This window comes from Equus caballus, chromosome 2, assembly GCF_041296265.1.
Source record: "Equus caballus isolate H_3958 breed thoroughbred chromosome 2, TB-T2T, whole genome shotgun sequence".
NCBI classification, from domain to species: Eukaryota; Metazoa; Chordata; class Mammalia; order Perissodactyla; family Equidae; genus Equus; species Equus caballus.
The window spans coordinates 61,104,084-61,129,439 of NC_091685.1; the positions used below are offsets into that span (position 1 = coordinate 61,104,084).

Sequence of the window (25,356 nt, forward strand, 5' to 3'; positions counted from 1 at the left end):
GCCTCAGTTTCCATGACACTTCTCCCCAGGACCCCCAACAAGACTAGCATTGCTCTTCTGCTCCTTTGTGTGTACCCTGAACTTACTGCTCCAGCAGCACTTGTCACACTACACAATCATTGTGTTTGCCGTTCTCATTCCCATTGCTGGTCTAGACCCCTTACTGAACTGAAAGCTCCCTGAGGGTGAGGAGTATCCCTTTTTCCCTCAGCCTAGAGCATTTCTTGGTTGCCTAGAGCATTGCCTAGAGCAATAAATAGTTGATAAATGTATTGAGCCTCTGGAATAAAGTAGGTTGCACCCTTCTTTCCCACTAGATTAAAGCTATGGTGCAATGGTCTAGAACTCCCTTCTCCCAAAGGAAATTATTCACGAACCATCATGGAAATGCACAATCTGATTTTAAAAATAAAACATTTGTAGTTCCTTGCTAATTCTGTTTTGCTCAGGCTAATAATAAAATGAGTTGGCATTACTCGGGTATATATCAACTGACAGTAGAGGGAGCCAAGCCAAGAATGTGGTAGGTGGCGAGTAGGAATCTGCATGTGATTAAAAATAGGCCGTGTGTAATAATGAAGACTTGAAAATTACTCAGATGGCCCACAATTGAGAAGTAGTTAAATAAATTCTGGTATTGGATAGATGATAGATAGATAGACAGACAGATAGATAGATAGATAGATAGACAGGGGAATAATTCTGCCATTAAAATTGTAAATATGAAAAGTTTTGTTCAAGATAATTCGAAAAATAAAACTAGAGCACCAACTAGAATATACACACAGGTTACAGTCTGCAAAATTGTGTATGCACAACGACAATGACCAGAAAAGGTCATGTCAAAGAAACAGTAGGTGTCTTATAGTGAAATTTAGAATTTTATTTTTTCAATGTTCTTAGCTTTTGCTGTAAAAACCTATAACAAATAATTGCCATGTATTGTTTCCAAAGTGTGTATCATAAATTGAACCTACTGAGCTTTTCTAAAATACCTAAGGGCATTGTTTGTAATTTGTTGGATATATATGATGCATTTCACCATTTTAATTTAAAAATATATATGAGTGCGTGTATATACATTTGTATATACATGTATGTGTGCAGGTCTTTCGTAGTGCTCTTACAAAAGGCAAAATGTTTTCACTTTGTTATTACACTTTCCCTCTGCTTCTTCTGGGAGTCAGACAAACAAGCACAATGGTATTATTCCCTCTTTATCAATTTAACTTTTTACATAAGCCGAAACTGAGATTTATGAGCTGACTTGCTCAAGGTTACATAGCTGGCAGGGATCAGAACCCCAGTGTCTCAACACAAACACGACTCCTTAACTCTGCCCAGAAACCCAGCCAGGACAAGAACGGAAGGACTCCCTCAAGTACTTAGGATCTGCAGAGTTATTTGCTGAAGCACTTTGCACAGCATCCTGCACTAGCAGATGCTCAGGTAGCATTTATTCAAAGGATCCATGGATCAATGGATCCATCAATGGGTGCGAATTTAACAGGTCAACACTCATCAGCAAAAATTCTTTGGTACACTCTGTAGTGTCAGTCTTCACCAGATCTTCACTACTGCTTTAAATTTTTCCTCTATAAATATTCCATCCATTCACTTACTCATTCAGCAATTAATTATTAGGCAAAACTATGTAGGAAGCTGTGTTAGTAACTCAAGGAGTTACAGAAATAAGATATTATTCTTACTTTCAATATACTTATAGTCTACTAGGAGAATGAGATTTGTGTTTAAAAAATCACTGTAATTCCTGGCATAATATGAGATTCAGAGAGGATAAACCGTGTTCAAACAGTCCAGGGGAGAGAGAAATGACGTTAAGTTGAAAGAATAGAGGCAAACTTCATGGAAATGTGGCATTTCAACAGGACCTTGAATGACAGGTGCAATTTCGCAAGAAGAGATGGGGGAGGACATTTCAGGAGAAGCAAAGTATTTTAACAAAGGCATGAGGTGAAAAATTGTGCAAAATTGAGGATCTAAGAAGCACTGTTTCCTTAGAGAAACACATTTCGGCTAAAATGTGTTCTCTTTTTCCACGGTCGCTTTTTCCAGTCTCTTTGTCTAAAGCAAGATAGACGGTGCTTTAGTCATCTCCTCTGACTTGTGCAGGTACTGGAGCTCGGGTCCCAGCTATGCAGGAAGATACTATAAGGACTTGTCTCTTAATTTCCTCTCTTTTGTGAACAAGTAGAAAGTATTATTAGCACTGTTTTACAGCAGAGTGTGAAACAAAGGTGCAGAGAGACTGGGAACTTTCTCAAGGTCACAAGATGAGTCAGCTGGAGAGAAACCCTAGAACAAGGCTGCACCTCTCCACCGGAGGCTGCATGGGCACGTCTGCGTGAGGGACAGCGTGTTCCCACCCAACACCCTCCGCATCCGCGCAGTGCCTTTCTCCTAGGAGCTCAGCATGTACTTGCAGACATTGTGTACTTAGTTCTTTCAGCACCCCTGTGGTCCAAGTAGGGTGAAGGCATCTTTAATCTTCTTTCAAATAGACAAACTGAAAGTCCATGGGGTACCCTAAGCTGTTCATCTGATAGCAAGTATTATGTGTTACAGTCAAGCTGACAATTGGCCAAGAGCCATGTTCTACTTGGCTCCTGTGTTGGGACCGAAGGCTAGTTAGAGAGGTGGGAGTGGAAACGTGGGCCAGGCATTTTAAAGCCTGAGTTCTCATCCGAGCTTCATCACTTGCCTGCTATTTGATCTTGGCCAATTCCTCAACCTCTTTGAAGCTCCATTTTCCTCATCCATGAAATGGAAATAATATATTTGTATCTGTCCTCAACATATATTTTCAAATGCTAAGAAAAACATCTGGGAGAATACCCACAAATCTACCTAAAATGATTACATTGCGATAAATGTTAGTTTTACATCTAAAAATTAATCATTATGTCCTGTGCAAAAAAGAGGTGAAATTAAAGTGTGAAGTCAAAGAGTAATAAAAGAATAACACCTGAGGCTGGCCCCGTGGCCAAGTGGTTAAGTTCGCGCGCTCTGCTGCAGGCGGCCCAGTGTTTCGTTGGTTCGAATCCTGGGCGCAGACATGGCACTGCTCATCAAACCACGCTGAGGCAGCGTCCCACATGCCACGACTAGAAGGACTCACAACGAAGAATATACAACTATGTACTGGGGGGCTTTGGGGAGAAAAAGGAAAAAAATAAAATCTTTAAAAAAAAAAGAATAACACCGTTTCTAATCAAGAGCCAAATTCCTTGTGATATAATAAGTGGAGAAAGAACACAGACCCTAGCTTTGAAAAACAGACCTGGTTTTGAATCCTGTTGCTGCAGCACACCTGCTCTATGACACTGGAGAAGTCACAGCCTCTCTGGGCCTCAGTTTCCTTATCTGTAAATGGAGATGAAAATTCCCACCTCATAGATTTACCGTGAAGATTATATGAGGTAAACATGTAAAGTACTTCAGAAGACACTGCATATTACAAACGGTGTGGGCCACAGAAATAAAAACACTGTGTACATCTGTGAAGCTCCTATTTTACCTGCTTACGGCAGGTAGATTGTTCCATAGGGTGTCTGTAGGACCATATCATGGGGGAATCTCCCAAAGTGTTTAAGCTATATATTATTCTTTTAAGAATATTTTGTATTGTATACTCGGAAGTTGCTATAAATGTAGGGCTTTAGTGTTTTCACCGTTATCAACAAAATGGTAATTGCGTCAGTTAAAGGATGTGTTAACTAACCTTATTGTGGTAAACCTTATTGTGGTTTCACAGTTCGTATATGTATCAAACCATCACATTTACACCCAAACTTACACAATGTTATAGGTCAATTGTATCCCAATAAAGCTGGAAAAGATATTTTAACAGAAATAAATTAAAGCCAAGAAAGCACATTGAAAACCAGCCAAAGTGGATCCACCTTTCTGTCTTTCGGATGGAGACAGGCTTTTCACGCCCACATACTTGCGGTCAAGTGCTGGCCGCCGCCGTCTCCTGGTGCTTCCCGGACACACTGTGTTTACTCTACGGCAGCCTGTGCTAACAGATGTGTTTAAAGAGCCATAAACCCAGCAACGATAGATGGGAACATGCCTGCTTTCCTCCAGCCTTCCTTGTTCTGATTCCAAGGACGTTGCCTGTAGAGGCCTCCGGCCTCCACGCTCCGTTTGGTACCAGCTGAGGGATATTTCTATAGGAAGCTCTAAATCAGGGTGATCTCTGTCCGCCTCCAGTCAGAGCAGTTGGCTTTCCAAGTCTTTCTTCACCTGTGAAACGAAGCAGGCTCGTTGTCGTCATGGCATAAAATCGTGGCTTGTTGTGAGATTTGAAAGAGACGCTATACGTGACAGTGTTTTGCAAACTGGAAATAGTAAACCATCGGGAAGAAAACACACAAGGGGGCTGAGGTCCCTAACACTAGAACTGCAGCATCGATTTTCTCGTCTAAGTAGATACTTAGGGAAAACCTTCCCGAGACTCAGAGGAAAAGGAGGATTTTGCTCTTGAACTTCACAGACATTTTTTCCCCCAAAATCTGCCACTTCTCAATTTTAATCCCAATTTTACCCTCTCGCTTTTGGTTCAGTGCTTCAGCCTGTGCTTCTGTGCTGTAGTCATCTCTCCCACCTTTCCTCCTCTTCTCTTTGCTACCACAGGCATATCCAGGCAGCAGGGGGCAGTTGCCCTGCCCTGTGAGGTGAGGGAGTCATGTTCCTCAGAGGAAGCAGAGCGGAAGGCAGTGGCTGGTAGGTCCAGCCCCTCTTGCTAATTCCATCTGCCTCCTATCCTGCTAAAACTTTGACACGACCTGGAGCAAATCTGACCGCCACCACCCACCCAACCTCCCCACAGCATGCAGGGCTGTTGTTCATCAAGCCTGGAACATCCTTTTCTCTCCTGAGAAAACCCTGGTTAATGCTTCAAGACTCAGTTCAGAAGATGTCTTTGCTGAGAAACTGGCTTGACTTGAATTCAAGGCCAGAGTGACGTCAAGGCTCCTCAAGGTTCCCACAGCCTTAACCCTGTATATTTTTACATTTCAATTGTTGGTTTACTTGTGTGTCTCCCTTACAACACAGCAGGCAATCTGAGGGCAGTGTCTGAAACTCTTTGTGCATTCTCAGTGCTTCACCAGGGCCAGGCACTGGACCGTAGTTGGTCCTCAGAACTTGTCTGTTGAATGAGTAAATGGATTAATATATAATGAAGACATGAACAGCAACAACAGCTACAACAAAGAACAACCCAGCCCTGCTCCTTACTTCTTGTACCCTCATCCCTATTGATGCGACGCGACCAACCAATTAGCATTAAATCAATTCAGTAAAGATCTATTGAGCTGTAGGGTAGCGTAGAGGGTACTGGCACTTTGCATCAGAATATCTTAGAAACGAGGACCCTGGGCAAAGATTCCTTGTCTGTAAAACGAGTTACTAATCATACCTTTACCACAGACTTGCCATGGGGTCAAATTGCAGAAAGGCTATGAAAGCAGTTTGGAAACTGCAAAGTGATACGCAAATGTGGGTGGTCATTATTTTATAGTTATTATTATGCACAAGGCACTATTCAGGCCCCAAAGGAGGCCTTAAAGATGAGGAAGCTACTGCCCACACAGCACCCACGACAGAATGAAGCACTCAAAGGGCTATGATATAAGGCAGAAAATCACAAAAGTTCAAAGACCTAGAGGGGCTCAAAGGAGGGAGAAATCAGGGGTCTGGGGTCACATACGTGGTATTTGAACATAGAGCTTTTTCAGTGTGTGGTCAGGGAAGGCATCCAAGACCTGGGCTGGATCTCAAAAACTGGATTGGATTCAGGTTAGGGGAGAGGAGGGAAGGTGTCCCTTACAAGGAGGAGGATGTAAACAAAGGCAGGATTGAGCGTGGAGGGTCTGAGGGCTCTGTGTGCTCCATCACCGTCCTCATCCCATGACCCCAGGCAAGGCATCAAAATCAAATGACGTGCCCCGCTGGGTTGGATCAATAGTCCATTCAGTACTCTGTGTTTGGACTATAGCTCCAGGAGATTATTTTGGGAGAGCCTCTGGTCATACTCTTTGGATAATTCTTTAGTGATTAGAAGGATAAATTATATAATAACCCACTATGGAACAATTTTTTTTGAATTTTTAACCCTGTCTGTACCTATAGGCAAAAATAATAAAAAAAAAAAAAACGAAGACCATCTTAAAGGAACGTTCTATAATACAGAGCTATTTCCATGGGGTCTCAGATGGCTGATAGAAAAAAAAGTTTTTATATAAAAAGAAACACTAAATTTAAAAAAAAGCAATAGAGACAGAAAACTGATCAGTGGTTGCCTAAAGCTAGAGGTGGATATATGGATTGACTGCAGTGGGCGCAAGGATGTCTTTTTGGGAGTGGAAATGTTTGAAATTCACCTTACAATGGGTGAATTTATGGTATTATATCATAATCTCATTTTTAAAAGACTACCCATAAACATTATTCTGTATAAAGAAAGATATTACAAGGACATAAATGAGAATGGGAGGAGACTCAAAATGATGTCACATGAGAAATGTTTCGATGACCTGGGGATGTTCAACCCGGAGTAGTGACAGAAAATAAGGGGAGAGAAAACCTGGGGAATGGATTAGAGGTGCTCTGTGTAACCCCAAGGAGGTGGAACTTAGCTAAAACAGATGAAGGTTACAGTTTGCTCCAAGAAGTAGGGAGCCACCTGACAGGGAAGGCTTCAAGCCTAGGCTGGATGCCCCGTTACCGGATGTTGTGGGTTTCTAAATAATGACGAGGGCGTGGAGTATAGGACTGTAAGGCCCTTTCTCACCATGAGAGTCTATGATTCTATAAACCTAGTGAAATGTGGATTTGCCCACCGTTTGGGAGAATAAGTTAACCCTTTTCTGAGACGTTCTCCACTTTCCTTCCCAAAGAGCCCGACTAAAAATTGTGCAAGAAGATCCAGCAACTAGCAGGGGGAACTGGATGTCAGCAGTTAATGCTGCCCTCCTTCCCCCAGTGTTTTACTTCTTTACAGTACCTAGAGTTCAAGGGTCAGTTCTGTTGTATCTTTGGGTCTTAAAGGCCTTGAGTTCAATCCTTGGCTTGGCATCCAGAAGCTTCCACTTGTAGAACTCTGAGCTCCCTTTCCAGCCTTACTTCAATGCTCCCCATTGCAAACCATCCGTTCCAGGCAAAATGGCCAACACACAGCCCCCAGGACACCTTTCGCATTTCCCATTCTGCATCTTTCTTCAGATCATTCCCCCTGCATAAAATGCCCTCCTGCGATCCCCACACTTGCCTAATTCCTAAGCTGCCCACATGGCCTAGGTCCAGTTGCTTCCTGCCATACCCCACAGGTGAGATGGTGGTGGAGGTGTGTCCTGGGAGGGCCTCACTGGGAGTTGGCCACCAGCAAAGGCCAAAGCTGGTCATTGGGAGGCTGAGGCTGCAACAGGCCCAGGAGTGAACACAGAAGTGGAGATTGGGAATCCAAAATAGGTCAAAGCCAAAGGGAGGTTGCCTTTGGCACAGGATTAAGGTGTTCAAACAGAACACTGCTCTAGTGGGCTTTTTTTCTTTCAAAGTTTTACTTTATATATACTTTATATGTAATATTGAGAAAGTTAATCCTGAAACAGAATAAAATTTATTATCACAATTTAAATAGTTTACTTATATAATCGCCATTTTTCTTTGAGTTCTAAGGTGTATTCTGTTTTTACTCTTAATTAAAATGATGCCCTTATTGAAAAATGTAAAGGTAATCAATATGTCACTTTTTAATTGTAGGCAAGCTAGAGGGGGATCATTATAATTTCTCAGACCGAGGATTTTTAGGAACCAACTTATTGAGCATTCTCCAAAAGGTTTCCTCTTGGCCTTTGAGGGTTTCTATTTCCAAACTTGACAGCAAAAATTGAAAATGAAAAGGCTATATCCTGGAGGTTTTCAAAATTGAAAAATGTTACAAAAAGTTCAATTTATATTTTTCATAATCATTAATCTATGGTCTCTCTATAAATTTTACCTTCTTATTTTCAGATGCCACTACATAAAGACGTTAGACACAAAGCCCACATGCAATAAATACATAAGCTGAAGTAAACTGATGTACACCGTTGGTTACACCTTTCCTAACAACCAAACTGACTATTGCTTTCCAGCCTTTGGTGACAAGATTGAAGAGCTTATCATATTCAAGTTGATTACATCCTTGGAAAAAATTGTTGTAGCCTTTGGAGTAGAAGACTGCACCAATTTTAGGTCTAATTCCTGGAAATTTATCAGTAGTCATTATGGAATAACCAGGGTCCATGAATTGTCTTCTCTCTTCTCACCTCCAGTAATGTCTATCCACAAAGAGGTAGGTCTTGTAGCAGCATGCATTAAAAACAGCAGGAGCAATCTTCTCACAGAGTCAGGGAAGGCCAGAAAATGTGTGCCTTTGGGATAGTTTGGCTGTGGTTTTAGATTACTCATTAACCGCTACTTGTCATCTTTAAAAAAAAACTTGACTCCTGGCTCCAATTTCAAAGTGGCTTGATCGTTCAGGAAGCTTCCACCAAAAGAACCCATCTTTAAAGAAAAAGATTTTTCCTGCAATTGTAGTGACAGCATCAACACTCAAATTGAGACCACAGGTGGCTGGTTCTATCATGTTAAGAATGCGACATAGGTTGGTGTTTTCATGAGTCTCCATAGAGAGACTGGATGTCACAGATGTCATCAGTAGAGAGGCGAAATTGATTGGGGTCATCATAACTGTAGAGGGGGATCATAATAGCCTTTGGATCTTTGCAGTGACCAAACTCACAAATAGCAACAAGAAACAAGTTTAAGCCTTTGGTGTATTTAATCAGATTTCAGCCTCATCAAAATGTGAGTCTCCTCCAAGACCAGATCCAGGTCCACAAGCACAAGCAATCATTCCACCTCTGCCATCACAAGGAATAGCGTCCCTGTGAGCTCCTTGTGTGAAATATATCATAATATCAACCTCACTGGAGTTAATCTATCTGAGTTTCAGGGGTCACATCACTCCATATTTAAAAAGCCTTTGGGATGGCATAGTCAACATCCTTCCACACCATTTCAGGAGTATAATTCTTGATTATGTAGGCGACATGACATTTCATCCATACTGACTTCCCCATCATTGTGCTGAACTGATGAACATCGGGTGAACATCAAGGTGTGCACATCATTGCCAGAGGAGATGCATCCAATTGCCAGTCACATTTAGCCCCAAGAACTGCTGCATTTCCTGGATTTTGCCCACCATGAAGTCCCTGGTGACTCTTATTTTGAGCACGAGAGTTCTTTCCATCTGCAGGCCATAAAAGGTGGTGCCCAGGTTCCTTTGTGCAAACATCACCTCATTTTCTTCTGAACTTGCACTATTAGGCAGAGGAACAGTTCCAGAAGCAGCACCTTGAAGGACCAGAATTAAGAGAGGAAACTTCATTCGAAACTTCTTTTGAAGAGTTTAACCCAATTTACTTTGTTCCTTTTCAGTCTCCAGCTGGCTTTTATTCCTGCCTTATATAGATGCAGGTATTTCCACCCCCAGCGTTCCAGAATGTCTCTGACATCAGATTCAGGGAGCACTCCCACCTCTAAATTCCTTATTATCTGTACCTCCTATTTAATGATGCCTTATATTGCTACCTAGCTTTTCATAAAAATGATCTGATTTACCAATTGTATTGTAAGATCCTTGAGAGCACACAGGTCAGCCTGAGTTTCCAGATTTATTATTATTGTTGTTGTTTATCTGCTATTTGTTATTTTATAGGCTGACATGTCCCTTCCACTTCTCACTCTCTCCTTTGACCCTGAATCTTCAACTTTAAACCAAAAAGTTTTCACAGTTGCATTCAGATGAAAATGAGGTGAGGAGCACAGAGCACACAGAGTTCAGTCAGAGGGCAAGGAAGCTCCAGCACTTGGGATCATGCCCACAACAGGTGGCATTGTACGTATCTCAGATCAAGCTTGATTTTTAAAATTAGGACTCTGTGTATCTACAAATCTTATCTAAAACTTTTAGGCTTTTCTGAGCCTTTTGTTGTTGTCGTTGTTAAATCAAGCAAATGCTACTGTGAGGGGTCCAGCCTACATATAAAAGATTCCCTCAGAATGAAAGGACTTAATTTTTTTTTAATTTTATTTTTCCTTTTTCTCCCCAAAGCCCCCTGGTACACAGTTGTATATATATATTTTTAGTTGTGGGTCCTTCTAGTTATGGCATGTGGGACGCTGCCTCAGCATGGTCTGACAAGCAGTACCATGTCTGCGCCCAGGATCCGAACCGGCGAACCCCTGGGCCACGTAAGTGGAGCAGGTGAACTTAACCACTTGGCCATGGGGCTAGGCCCGAAGGGACTTAAGTTAAAACATTTCACTGGCAGTCATTCCACACTCTTTGAGAATTGTAGCTGTTACTTGTTTTGCCCACTAAATGGGCAGCAGCTGAGCTTTTCTCTTGCCCCTTTTATAGCAGGAGGACCATAAACATGTTTATGAATTCCCCAGTACGAGTGCAGGTCGTTAGTACCACCCAACATGCATCCACCTGCCGTGGGAGCCCGGAGAGGGGAGATGGGGTTATCTTTCATTCAGATTACTCACTCTTGCTTTGGGCATAGAATTATGTTTAAAAGGGCCCTTAGAGATTATTTAATTCAAACTCCCAACAAATTCTGGGATTCATTTTTCTATCTGGCCTCTGTTTGACCCCTCCCAGTGTTGGCAGATCAGTACTGTGGGGGGCAGACCTGCCCACTGCTACACAGCTATGGTGGTCAGGAAATTCCCAGGGATGAGATGGATCTTCTGCATGTGGGTCTGACATTTACCCCCATCTGCCTCCTTCACTGAGTGTAATGTCTTGAGCTGCTAAGACACATCCAACCCAATGTGGATATTGTACAACTGACTATCAAACCCCAGTGGAGACTATGTTGGAATTCACGCTGCACTCTCTTCTCTTTTTCATTTCTTTCCTCTGTTATTCCGGATAAGTTAAACTTATAGAGTTACGTAATTGTTAAACTTATAACGGACCTCAAACTTCATCTAGACCATGAATTCGCAACATGGACAAAAAAAAATCATACTCTTTTTATGTATAAAGCACAGATACACATACAATACGTAAACGGATATACAGTATATCTAGTGGTATTAAAATTTTATGGGAGAGGAAAATGAGGAAAAATATATCTTTGAAAAGGCTCGTTAGAGTAGAAATAATGGGAAAAAAGTTGAGGAACACTGATAGATCAGTGTCTTCAGACCAATTAAAACAGAATCTAGAAGAAACTGGGATCCAAGCAACACTATTTTTCTTTTTGAGGAAGATTAGCCCAGAGCTACCATCCGCTGCCAACCTTCCTCCTTTGCTGAGGAAGATTGGCCCTGAGCTAACAGCAGTGCCTACCTTCCTTCTATTTTATGTGTAGGACGCCTGCCACAGCATGGCTTGATAAGCAGTGTGTAGGTCTGTGCCCTGGATCCAAACCGGTGAACCCCGGGCCACCGAAGCAGAACGTGTGAACTTAACCACTACACCATCTGGCCGGCCCCAAGCAACACTATTTTTTTAAACTATTTTTCTGCTATACAGCTGGGGGTGGGGTGGGGTGGGGATTAAGAACCACTGACCTACACCAACCCCCTATTATTCTGTGGGGCCGTTGAGGACCAAAAAAGAGAAATAACCTGTCAAGATGATCAAACTAGACAGAAGTAGAGGCCCTCTTGACTGCCATTCCAACATTGTTTTCAGCACGCCATTACGTCTTCCTCGGCTTTTCTTCTGTACAGTTTCATTATGTTTTATTACATATTAGCCTGTTGACAGTTGGTCTGTGTTTTTAAACTGGACTTTATCCTGACAGCTTGAGCAATGATTTATAGCTCTTTATAAAAGTTGAAAATGTACTATATGCACACGGCCTTGGAAAATTCAAATATAAAAAAATACATTATGAAAACCAAGTTTCTGTTTCTCAACCTGACTGCAGTCTCCTGGTCACCACCCCCTTACCCAGATGCAGGCTCTGTGCCAAGCGTCTTGAGTATCCATCCAACAAAATTCTGTGCCTCCTTTGATAGCTGTGAAATAATGAAAATGTTTGATAATGAAGCAGAAAAGGATACTGCTTAAATCAGGGCTCCCAGGGGCCTTTACTCCTAGCTCCATTGTGTCTTTCTTAGGGTTTGATAACGAGCACACGCTCTTCTTCAGGAGTGAAAAATAACGTCATTTTGAACAACAGTACAATTATACTTTCATTTTGTACCAAGCCTGCCTCTACCGGAAATGTCCCAACTATAAAATAGAACCACAACAAGTTGTCTCATTGTCCTGCTGTAAGGCAGCAGGAGTGGTAAGTTACCCAGCACTTCACAGAATAATCAACCTATCAGAGAAGGAAAACTTTGCCTATCACAGATTTCTGCCCTCTCTCTTTTTCTTTTCTTTAAAAGCAAATTGCTTTAAGCACAAACTGGCCAAAATCCTGTATAACTGATATGCATAGTAAACTGTAAAAAGTGTGATGGTCTTTCACATGCCCATAAGCATTTATTATCCTTGTTGGATAATTTGGATAGTATTGATTCCTCTCTTTTATAATGAGATTTTTTAAATAGAGCATCTTTCTGTCTTCCTTACCAAGATATTCCTGACGTCCCAAAAGTGACCTGAAGCAGTGACAAGCAACCATCTATAGACTCTTATTCTAGGCTGATGACTAATCTCCAAAACTGTGCTCTTCTCTGCCCAACCCCCAACTCTGAAGTGTTACCCTAAGGAGAAAAACAATTTTACTTCTCTGGGAAGATACATTTTTAAAACTGTTCTCTTGGAATTTATCCTTACCCAGAACATGCTGACATAGAAGCGATAACAGTTAAATTTAGAAAGTTCTTTCTCAAATCAGAGAATACTCAAGCTGAGAGGAAAAACAGAGCTCCTTCTAGCCCGTTATTCCGTTTTGCAGAGAAGGAAATTGAAGACAAGGGAGGTTAACTGGTTTGTCTAAGGTCACAGGGGGAAATTCACTCATGTTTCTTAGTAAATAGTTACGGGGTGTCTACCACATGTCCAGCACGTCCCAAGCACGGCAGCAAGTGGGCTCCTGTCAGGGACACGAGTGGCAGTGCCAGGGCTCTAACTCAAGTTCTGTCCTCTCCCACCGCCCTCCATCACAGTCCCCTGGGGAAGACCTCTGGCCTTGCCTCCTCAGAGGATTAGCATTCAGAGTGATAAAAATAAGACAATTTCCAGGAAAATGGAGCCTCATTTTTCTCAGCCCTTCTGGCAGAAATTGAAGGACACTTGGGAGGAAGCCAGGAACATGAATGTGTCCTTATTCATAGTGATGATGCCACTGTCCCAGAGCCCATAGGACACGGCCTTGGGTGACTTCATAGACAGCTCTACCGTGGTCATGCACCCCCTTGTGAATCGAGCGGGGTAGGGGCTAGAAATGGACGTGGTGCCCACAGAACACACACCATGAGAAAGTTGACCCACTCAGGGGTTACAGCCAAGACCTTGTCTCCCCTGGAACAGCACTGGAGCCAACCTGCCACAAACGCAACAGCCCTACAATCTGACTTTCGACCGATGACTTAACTTGTTTCTGAAATGTCTACTTATTTAAGCTTCATGACTTAACAGGGACAGTGTGAGGTACAATGACATAAGTCACTTAAAGACTTTCAGACGGTGTAGTAACAACCTTGACAAGAAAAATAAAAGCAACCCTATAGACAGGCACTAGGCATTCACATGCGTGTACACATACGCACACATGCGCACACGTACACACGCTGAAGCCAAAACTTGTCCTTACAATAACAAAATCTGACGATAGGAAACCTCACAGAACACTGACTCTGGAACATCTCTGTGAATGAGTATTCATTTTCTTAACAAAATGGAAATAAATGGATGAAGCTAAAGGACACCAGGCTGAGAGAAATAAATCAGTCACAAAAAACCATGTACTGTAAGATTCCACGTATACGAGGTACCTAGAGTAGTCAAACTCGTAGACACAGAAAGTAGAAGGGTGGCTGCCAGGGGCTGTGGGCGGGGGGCTGGGAGCTTGTTGCTTCATGGGACAGAGTTTCAGTTTTGCAAGATGAAAAAATTCTGGAGAATTGGTTGCACAACAATATGAATATACTTAATAATACTGAACCGTACTCTTAAAAATGGTTACAATGGTTAATTTTATGTTCTGTGTATTTTACCACAACTTTTTAAAGAATTTCAAATAGACAAGAAGTAACACATGCTCTCCATCAAGAGTTTTCTATGATATATGAGGTAGTGTTAATAGGTGCCCCAGAGGAAAATCTTTTCCTCTACCCTCTTATGTTCATTCCTTGAGGGCCAGCGAATTAAACTGAGAAAAGCCAGATTAGTAAGAGAAAAACCAATGTTTATTCAGTAGGTACTCAGGAGCTCACAAAGAAAGCGCTCAACTCAACAGCTAAAGTTAGGGGTTTATACAACAAACCTAGCAGGGAAACGGAGTGGGAAGAAAAAGGCTCCTGTGGGAAGAACAAATGGGTTTCTTTAGGAAAGACAAATGGGCTCTTAGGAGAACAAAATGGGAGATAAGATGATTTGTGATAATGTTTGTTTACGGGGGTGTGTGGGTGTGTGGTCTTCTTCCTTTTCTCTGGGGCATGAAACTCCCCTGGAGATGGGGATTTATGGTTTCGTCATTCGAGGTCTCTTTCTAGGGAGGGAACCTGCCCAGATGAGAGGAGTTAGGGCAATGTCACTCCTAGAAGTTTCTGTCTTTAGTCAGATAGGCGTGTGTTTGTTGGGGGCGGGTCAGAGAAAGCCTTTTTCTGCATCTATTCATTCTCAAATGTCTTCAGCTCGAGATAACCTTTATGCCACCATGGTATAATTCGCATTACTTCATAGGTATTCTTCCAAATATTAAAGGAGGTGCTGTTTATAGTTTTTCTCAAAATTTTAATCAATAATGCTAAACAAACCTTTTCACTCCCTGCAAGGGGCCCGAAATTCCATATATATGCAAATTTCATTAATGTATATATGTAAATTTCATACACATATATAAATTTGTGGGAACCTTACCTCTTCAATTTTAGCCCACAAAATCTGAGGCTAAGCTCAAAAGAGCTTTTGAGATCAGTTGTCATTGGAGAGGGGCAATGAAGTGAAAAAAATTGGAGGCTATATATTGGTACAAAAATGTGATTTTTTTACTTGGGAGGCACCAGCTGGGTGGCACAGAGGATTTTATTTTTGCTCCAGATTCTAGAGCCCAGAAGAAATGAAATTGATTCGTAGAATTCTATGTGCTTTACTACCTCGCTGCAAGTATTTGGAATAAGCCCAAGCAGTTTTCCTGGAAGAGTGAGATATCCTCAAAGCCTTGCTACTCAAAGTGCGGCCCTGGACCAGTAGTCTGTAGGAGCTGGTTAGGGATGCAGAGACTCAGGCCCCACTCTTGACCAGTGAATCAGAACCTGCATTTCAACGAGATCCCCAGGGGATCCCTGTGCCACTGAAAGGCTGGTTAGAGATTCGGAGTTCTGGGGTCCACCTCAGTGACTCTTTCCCAAGTCGGAGACCACTGGCTTCGAAGTTGCAAGTTACTTCAAGAATTTCATAGGAAAATATGCAATTTCATATCCATAGAATTCCCCTGATAATAGTGATTGCTTCTGGAGGAGAATTCTCGGGGAGGGACTGTCCCGTCACACCATTTGGATGGCTTGATTTTTTTTTCTTATGTGTCCAGATTATCTTTACCGTGGTAAAGTAATCATGAGCCTTTCCTGACTACCACATTTCAACAGAACATTGTAATTTACAAAGTACTTTCCTATACATGCTTTCACAAATCCTCTAAACATCGTTACCAAGAGGTGATACATTCAGAGATCCCTATATTACAGATGAAGATGCTGAAGTATAGGAATAAAGGTCATAAGAAAACACTGAAAATGAGAGCCAAAAATAGGATACAACTGTTTGAAATATTTTTATTTCGAAAAATTTCAAACATTTAGAGAATAAATGGAACATAGTGGACGCTCATGCACTCTCCACCCCCAAGTCCACCATTTTATGTATATACAGATTTTTTTTTAAGGTAAAATTTACATACACTGAAATGCACAAATCTTATCAGGATCCTTTCTTTTCCCTTGATTCCAATATTGTTTGGCAAAAACCTGGCTCCATTGCCTCCCAAATGTACATGCTATTGACGGATTTCCTGCTGTTTCCTACACAGAGTTGAATCATCCTTCCCTCGATTTAGGTTCGGCTAGGAGAAGAGGAATGCCTTTGTTCTCAGTCGGAAAGCATATGGGATAGCGAGTCGGGTTGCTGCACTGTTACCCACTCACAAGCGAAATCCAGGCATGCCCCCTTGAAACCGTCCTCTCGGCCAGCATGTACTCAAGAGCCTCCCTCCAAAATGGAAGCTCAGAGCCCCTTAACTGTGTTCCACCGCCGGTCAGTGCACCCCAACCTGATGCTCGCCAGGCTGAGTCAGCGATCCGGGCCACCATAAATACATTCAAGGCTCATTTATTTAGTCCTACTACGTACCGGGCATTGCCCATACTTGATCTTATCTCAAAGAGATCCAAAATTATAAGACTCCCTTTCCCTTTAAAAGCTGGAAAAGAAAATATAAACTGTCTTCCATCTCATTGCAGGAGATGAGTCAGCAGAACAGGAAATTCTCCTTGCACAAGCCCTTCTGATCCCGTGGGTTGGGTGTGTGTGGTATCGAGCGAGGGCTGGGAAGAGAACCGGCTTCTCTCCTGGAACCACTTTGAAAGGCGAACAATGCAAGTTGGCCGGTGAGTTTAGAAGTGTTGACACCCACGTTGCCAATTAGAATTGTCCCAACACGTTTTGGGGAAAGCTCAGCTGCTTCCAAATAAGTTACAGGGCAAATAAGAAAACTAGTTGTGGCCAAAGTCTAGGTGGCTTCAGAATGCCAGAGGTTAGAGGCGTTACCATCAGTGAAACTCCAGACGCACCTGAGCGGCAAGCCCAGCTCTCAGGAATGTCTGAGGAAAGAAGTGATGCCAGGCTGGGTGCAAGGAAGGCCCTTACCTGCCACAAAAGTACACGTGATGCAATTAAGCGCATGCAGTAAATTACAGAAGGAAGAAGAGCTGTGTGCACTGGAAACGTTTGCGTGACGAAGGCACTTCTGGCTCCATCTTTAATGACAGCGCAAAGTCCACTGAGGGGACGCAGTCATAGTCTGGGTTCTGCCCCTAGCTAGCTGTCAGACTTGGAATAAGTCATTTAATCTCTGTGGGTCCCAGTTTTCTCAACTGCAGAACAAAAGTTAACACAGTATGCTCTTCTAAATCCTGTAGCTCTGCTACAAATTCAAATTGGTTCAGCATCAACCCCATTTTTTCCTTTCCTTCCGTTACTCTTCAATGAGACAATGAGGGAGAAACAGCTGAGCGTGGCTGTTAGCGAAACCAGGACTCTCTAAAATAACGATTCCGTGGGAATCAGGCGCTGAGTGCTGTGTGTGTGTACATTTCTATTGGGTGGGGCCTTGTAGAGGGGGGCCAGCTCTAAATGTTTCAGCTTTGCAGAAAAATAGATGCAGCAAAGATTTTGCATATGAGAAGGAGGTGGGGGAGGAGCAAATGTGCTGAGATTCCAGCACTGAATTAAAAAAAGGACAGGGACGCAGTTAGAAGGGTAGGCTGCGAATGAGCCAAGAAGTAAAAATACGCTGGAGCTTTTAAATAGGGTGTTGCCAGAGCCGGCTAAATCCTACTCTTCCACTCTGACTGGCCTTCCCCTCACCCCACCCAGACCCATTCTAAATTCTTTCAAGGCTCAGATCCCTCCCCCTCCTCCCCCACAGAGAAATGATATAGGAGCTGGGAGGAAGTGACACATTTTCCTGCCTGAATGGAGCAGGCCCGGCAGCAGCCTCTCGGCATTCGTCAGCAGTCTTATCTCACCCCGGCCATCACAGGCGCCTGGTTCCTCAAACAATGCTTTCCTCTGGCTGAACCCTGGGTAATGACTAGGACGCCTAGGAAAGCTTCATGCTTAGAGGTTCAGGGCACCCGTGCATGGTTCAAGTTCCTTTCCAGTGCAACTTCCAGTCAGTAATCAAGCGCAGAGGGTAGTGCTTAGAGCTTTGTTAGATCTGCTGAAGGGGTCTGAGTTCTGTTGTTGCATCTCAGGAAGTGCAAGGCTTTGGGAGGTGGAGTAGGAGAATCCGAAGGTGGGTAGTCTTTGAGGCCTGAATTTGCATGCCAGCTTTCTCACTAGCTGTGTGGCCTTGGGCAAGTTACACAGCCTCTCTGAACCTCTGTATCTTCCTCTATGAAAGGAGGGATGATTGGTAATAACAACTGCCTTGAAGATTCAAATGAGGATTTAATAAAGTAGTAGATGTGAAGTGCCTGAAATATTGTGGATAAGTAAAGAAGTCCATTTGCCTTCCCCTCCCGTCTTGGACTCTCCCCCACCGGTCCACAGCCCTATTTGCCTACCCCCAATGACACTTTTTATCAGTGCCTTCCCAGCTTAGCACTTAATTTTACGCAGTTGTACTGTAGTTTAATCATATAGGCCTCATTCTCTAAGTGACACCAGAAACAGAAACCAGCATTCCAATCTAACATCTCATTAGGAGCTCCCACATGACTAACTAAATGCTGTACTAGCAGAATAATAATACTACACAAAAATGGAGAGCGAAGTTGAAAGCATCCTGGGCAAAAATGGTCTCTAGTCCTCCCTGTTCCCACTCCTGTTTTTGTCCTGCCACGTGTGTGTGTGTGTGTGTGTGTGTGTGCGTGTCTCTACTGTATAGGATTTATCACATTGGGTTCTCATTATCTGTTTCTATGCTTGTCTCTTGCTGGACTGGAAGCTCCCTGAAGACAGGGACAATGCCTCTTTTATCTTTGTATTTCCAGAACTAAGCTTAACAAAATACATCGTAGGTCCACAATAATTGTCTTATGCGTTACTTTGAACAAACCTTTGAACTAGTAGATTCTGGCCTGTTCTGTCCACTGATGTAGCTTCTGCACATGGAATAGTGTCCAGCACACAGTAGGCGCTCAATAGACACATGTTGAATAAACTTGGGGCCTTCCTGGGCCACACATTCCTCGTGTGCGTGAGGTTGGTTCACTGGGATCAGTGGACTGAATTAGTTCTTCTCAAACCCTGGCTCTCCAAAAACAGAATTGTGCTGGGGTTTTCAAAGATACAGATTCCTGGACTCCATCTCTGAATGACTCAGTAGGTCTGAGCTAGGACATATAAATTTGCTCTTAAAAAAAAGAGAAAAGCTTTCCAGACGATTCTGGCACAGGACAAAACATAGACCACACTATACCGGATATTTCTAACAGTTCCCACGTAAAATCATTCGACATATCATTTTGACTGTTTTCAAAAGATGCAAGTCCTTGGACTAGTTTACTAGGCTAATATAATGTGAGTATGTAGAGCTTGATTTCAACAAACAGGGCCTCAGCCAGACTAGTTATCATGCACTCTTTAAACCCATGTATTCATGATCAGGTATTTAGTGGGGTCAGAGAGAAGTGCATTTTTTAAAGAGATGCATACGTATTGTGTACCTCTTTATGTTCCAAATAAGAGATTTATGCCACAAATTTTTTTTTCTGAATTTCTGAGCCAGACAACTTCTTAGAAGGCAGATAGCATAGTTTCAAATTTAAATAAAAATAAGTTGTTTCAAGTAAACAAGATGATGTCATCTATTATTCATGCAACTGTCAGCTAGCTGCCTTCAAGGCCAGGGCAGGACCCGAATGAAGTTGCACCTGGAACTTGCATGTGTCACAAAATGCTAAAGGTATCAGGGGTACAAAAACCGGGAAAGGTTTGTATTTCTTCCAGGGCACTCTCTACTTTGGTGGTAGCAGGACTGATTTATCTTTCACCAATTAGGTAAGAAACCTGCTTTAACTGGCTGGGATTGTTCAACTTTCCTCCAGCGATGCTTGAACACGCCTTTTAGATTGATGTCCCGGGTAACAGGCTGGCTGGCTGGCGCATTAGTCCTCTTTGCATTTGAGACACACTAATCAGGTGACAAAAGGGGACTTCTACACCCCCGCAAATATTTTTTCTCTCTCTCCCAGGTCAGTGTTTTGATCTTCCTTTGTCTCCCTCCCACTCAGTAGGCAGGGCATCTGCTGAGAAGCCAAGTAACTGGGAGGAAGGGTCCAAGGGAAACCTTCAAGACATTCAGCGTCTCTTAGCAGGGCAGTCGAGAGGGAGAGTCAGAAACCTGTGCGCAAAGAAATGCAAAGCCTTTGAGCAGATCTGTAAACAAACACAGTGGCGACAGCCAGGTGGGAATGGGACAGCGAAGGTGCTGTGATCATCCATTAAATTATATCAGTGTGCTCATAGTTATTCTGTTTTTCTTTTCTATTTTGATGAAAAATTTTGCAGTTTTTACACTGTTGCCAAAAAACAACAAACCTGTGACATTTTACAACATATAGGCAATTCAGTCAACTTCTGACAGTTTTATCATGTTTCTGACACTTACAGAAACATGTTCAACTCCTCTGGGCTGGTGAGGGTGTCACGTGTCTGCCTTTCTGTCCCCCCATGCTTTGTTTATGTCACTATGTGACTTCTGATGCCAACACAGGCAGACAAGATCAGTAACATGGCTGTACAGTCCCCCAGGATGTTCTGCTTGGTGGCAGAGGAGAGCGTACCCTTCAACACTGCTGCCCATGGCGGGACTGAAGAGGGGCCTCCTGGAGACTTGCAGGCAAAGCAAGTGCATGCCATTGAGCTGCAGAAGGAAATTCAGGATTTAACAGTGAAATTCGAAATTGCAAAGCTTTGGCTGACTGAAAAAAATGAAAGGGACATGCACAAATACCATAGCTCCTTCCATCAATTAATAAGAGCTGGAGTAACATGGTGAAGGTCATCAACATTTTGGTTTTGACCATAGAGTCAGGTTCTCTGGAAGGACCTGAAGTTCACACTGAAGGACAGACAAATTCTTCCTCCTTTGAGATCCAACGCTTGAAGCACAGCTGCAAGCATGACCTGGGGGAGGGGGCCCCTTTGGTGACCAGTAGGACTTGTATTTAGCATGGAATCATTTATGGAGTGTCAGCTGATGGAGGTGGTATAAAATGGCACGTATTTCATGACTGGGCTTTCAGACTCTCTGCAGAGGGATTCACTCCCATGACAAAGAGGACTGAGGATGACTGTTCCATATAAAACCAAAGCAGCCTGCTCGTCATCTTCAACACTTGGAGTAACTATTCTGCCTTTCTTCAAAAACGTGTCTCCCACAAGCACTGAGGAGAGAGGTCGTGTTCTCAGTAGCAACTTTTAAGTGAGTGGAAACTCTTTGTAAATAAATAGAAATAGAACACATTTAATTGCATTATACTCCAGTTCCCTCAACTCTAGTACTGTCATCCTAATACATCCAATTGTATTATTGTCACCTCAAATTTCTAGCCCAGTAATAATGGTAACGAGGATGATAAGCAGCACCTGCTTTGCAGCAGTATTATTTTTTCAAAACATTTGTTACTAGCTGTGGGACAGAACGGGTAGTATTAACCCCATTTCATCAGGGTGTAGGGCACAATAAAAGTACAAAACTTCATTGCAACTGATAATTTTTTAAGCAGGGGCCCTGATTCATGAGGAATAACCTTAAAGGACCAGTATTCTATCAACATAAGGATATTTGCTATCCCAAATAAATCATCTCATATGACCTTTTTCTTTTCAATAAATCAGATGTTCTTAGTATTTTGGGTCATGAACCCCTTTAAAAATCTAATGAAAACTATGGACCCTCTGCTCCCAACAGTGTACATTTACATATGCATAGAATATTTTGCATGCAATAGCATGGGGTTCACTGATCTCAAGTTAGGATTACCCTGCTATAGACATGGGGGAGCTAGAAAAAGAAAGTTCTGGAATGGATCTTGTTTCCAAAATTCTTTGAGACCCATCTCCATGGTGATTGTTTCAAATGCAAAGTTCCAGGGCCACACCTTTATAAGATGAAACTCAGATTCCAATTTTTTTAATCTTTTTTTTTTATTGAGGTCATAATAGTTTACAACATTGTTAAATATCAGTTGTACGTTATTATTTGTCAGTCACCACATATGCATGCCCTTTTACCCCTTACGCCAACCTCCCAACCCCTTTCCCCTATGGTAACCACTAATCTGTTCTCTTTGCCTTTGTGTTTGTTTATCTTCCACATATGAGTGAAATCATGTGGTTGTTATCTTTCTCTGACTTATTTCTCTTAACATAATACCCTCAAGGCCCATCCACATTGTTGCAAATGGGGCGATTTTGTCTCTTTTCATGTCTGGGTAGTGTTCCATTATATATATATACCACATCTTCTTTATCCATTCATCAGTTGATGAGTACTTGGGTTGCCTCCATGTCTTGGCTATTGTGAATAATGCTGCAATGAACATAGGGGTACATAAGTCTCTTTGAATTGTTAAATTCAAGTTCTTTGGATAAATACCCAGTAGTGGATAGCTGGGTCATGACAGTCTTTCTATTGCTGGTTTTTTTGAGGAATCTCCATACTGTTTTCCATAGTGGCTGCACCAGTTTGCATTCCCACCAGAAGTATATGAGGGTTCCCTTTTCTCCACAGCCTCTCCAACATTTGTTATTTTCTGTCCTGGTAATTATAGCCATTCTAACAGGATCCAATTATTTTTGCCATTATTTTTAACTTCTCTTCTTGCAATGGGCCTCAGCCTTGGGCATATCACATGCAGAGCTTTTAAAAAATCCCAATGTGCAGCCAAAGCCATACTCCAGATCACTTAAATCAGAATTTCTGGAGGATGAGAGCGAGGCATCAGTAGTGTTTAAAGCTCCCAGGAGATTTGGATGCACAACCAAGGTTGAGAAACAGTATTCTACTGCCTCTCCATAATGAAGAGAATAATTCAGTTAATCTGGGCATTCCAGCCCCTCCTTTCTGTGTCTTCTGCATGGGATATAACATTTTCCTCTTTAAGCTGATAATTGGCTTTCCCCTCATGTTGTTAGTATCTCACCAAGAAATGTATTGCTCAACTACCACTTAAGAAAAACTTCATTTGACTCAGAGGTTATGATGGGGAGAAAAAGAAGCAGAAGTAATCAGACAAAAGCTGCTCTTCATTATTAAACTCCATCCAATCTCATGAGTGTGCTTTACCAAAAGAACAGAAGACAAAGAGGTGGTGGTGGCCAAAAAAATTTTTAGAAAGCTGATTTTGAAGAGGTAGATGACTCAGTTAAATCTGCATGAGTGAGGAAGTCCAGAGATGAGACAGAAACATCTAAGGAGTGATGTTCCTTTCATCTGTGGGAGGTGAAGAATAGGGTGAAGACGAGTAGGTGGGATTGCGTAGGCAAAAAGAAAAGTTTTTTTCCTATAGTGTCATAATTTTAGAGTTAGAAAAGACCACTGAGATACTTGAGTGCTATTTCTTTCATCTTATAAATGAGAAAGCAACCCATGTTGGTGATGCCCCTGCCTGAGGTCTCAGTGGGTGGTGGCAGGGTCAGGTGTGGGCTCAGGTCTCCTGAATTTAGAGTGTTCTCTTATCCTCCATGATGCCGGGCTTCCTGGAGCTCCTGTGGACAAGAGAGATCAGGTGAGCAGAGGAAGCTACTGTCACTCGTTAATAAGTTCACCATACACTTTATCGTCTAAACCTAGATACTTTTGAGAGTAAAAAGAGACAACAGGCAAACCTGGACTTATTTCTCTCTAAAACCCATTTGCCATCTTTCTTCTGCCCCTTATTGGTAATTCTACCATCAATAATATTACTATGTGGACAGTGGCTTTTAGTAGCTTTTCAATGACCTTCGGCTCATCTGCCAGCTTTTACAGTTGAGAATGCCAAGTTGTTAATCCAAAGAAAAGTTGCCTGGTTCTAACTCCTGTTACTTCTCTTTTTCCTTCCTTTCTTCTAGATTCTAGCATTCCCACAGGGTAACGCATAGAGTCTTAAGAGAACAGTTTCACAAACACACCTGCTGTGGTAGCAAGGTCTCGGATGTGTGTGTGATGCCTCGCTTTCTGCTTCCTTCCTTGTGGAGTTTCTGTGTATGAAATCTGCACCCTGTAGGGAGCCTCTCTGAGCTGACTTTTCTCTTTCCCAGAGAGGCAGTGTCGCTTCCCAAGTGAGCATACTATTTCTTCTTCCCTCAACAGGTTTCCTTTTTGAGAAGGCAATGCTTTGATTTCTGTGACTTTTTTGCTTATTAAAAGACAGATCTGTCCTCTTTCCAGATTAGGCCCTGTTTAGTTAAGGCAGGATTTAAAGATCTGCCAAAAGTAGTCAGCAACAACAATGGCACCTCTAGTCAGTTTTCTGTAGGCGCTGCTCATATGTTCCTGTGTTAAAAATTTATTCTTTTGGGACCTTCTAAGAACAGAATGCAATTTCCTTACATGAGAGGAGTGCTGTCTCCAAATGGCTAATTATGTATCTCCTGCACCATCTGTTTTTTTTCCAAGCAGCCCAAGGTAGTTACCAGACTCTGAGATACTTGGTAAGCCCCTTTATGATCTCTCTGCACTGGTATGGAATGAAGTCCTATTAAAAACTCTTGAGATTGGCTTTTGGGACTCCATTTGTAATTAAGATTGGGACCAGTCAGGAGCGGGACACAGTCAAGGTTATGTGATACCTATAAAATACATAAATTTCAATTGTCAATACTTCAATGTCCACCCAACTGTTGCTGCCTCATCTTCAGATTTCTAAACATAGTAACTGATTAATTCAATTATCTTAAATTTAGTGGCTTACTAGCCATTGGTACTGTTCAGTTAGCTTGCTGTTACTGTAGACTTTTGCTGTATGGAAATAGCTTAAGCCCATTCATTCTTGGATGTGTCACGACTTTAGCTGTGGCACCGTCTCTAATTTTGTTGAAGCTATTACTACTGTATCATGTTGTCTTGATTTGTATTAGCCTCCTTCTCCAGACACAAAGCAGTATTTTGCTCTGGATGAGTTGCTTGGGGCCATGAAGCCTACAGCGAATAAAGAGGTTAAATTGTGGAGGTAGGTACCTAAGCTGGAGGGAAATCCACTTAGGTTGGAAAGGACTCCACTCGGGACCATAGGAGGGACACTCAATAGCATTCTCATGTGACCGTCAAAAGAATCACACATTTTTCCTTCTGCAGCTTGGTGGGGATTCTGAACTTTGCTGTGGTGGAGGAGGTTAGATTGTGGAGGTGGTGCTTCAAATAGCATTTGAAG

At 42.4% G+C, this 25,356-nt stretch overlaps 1 long non-coding RNA gene across 1 annotated transcript in view; it reads left to right on the forward strand.

Moving 5' to 3' along the window:
* LOC138921668 (uncharacterized) overlaps positions 1-16,878 on the forward strand; it is a 32,508-nt gene extending 15,630 nt beyond the window's left edge. Inside the window, exon 3 of the long non-coding RNA XR_011434443.1 lies at positions 16,732-16,878. This is a non-coding gene — a long non-coding RNA (uncharacterized lncRNA). The remainder of the gene's footprint in view (positions 1-16,731) is intronic.
* The last annotated feature ends 8,478 nt before the right edge of the window (positions 16,879-25,356 follow it).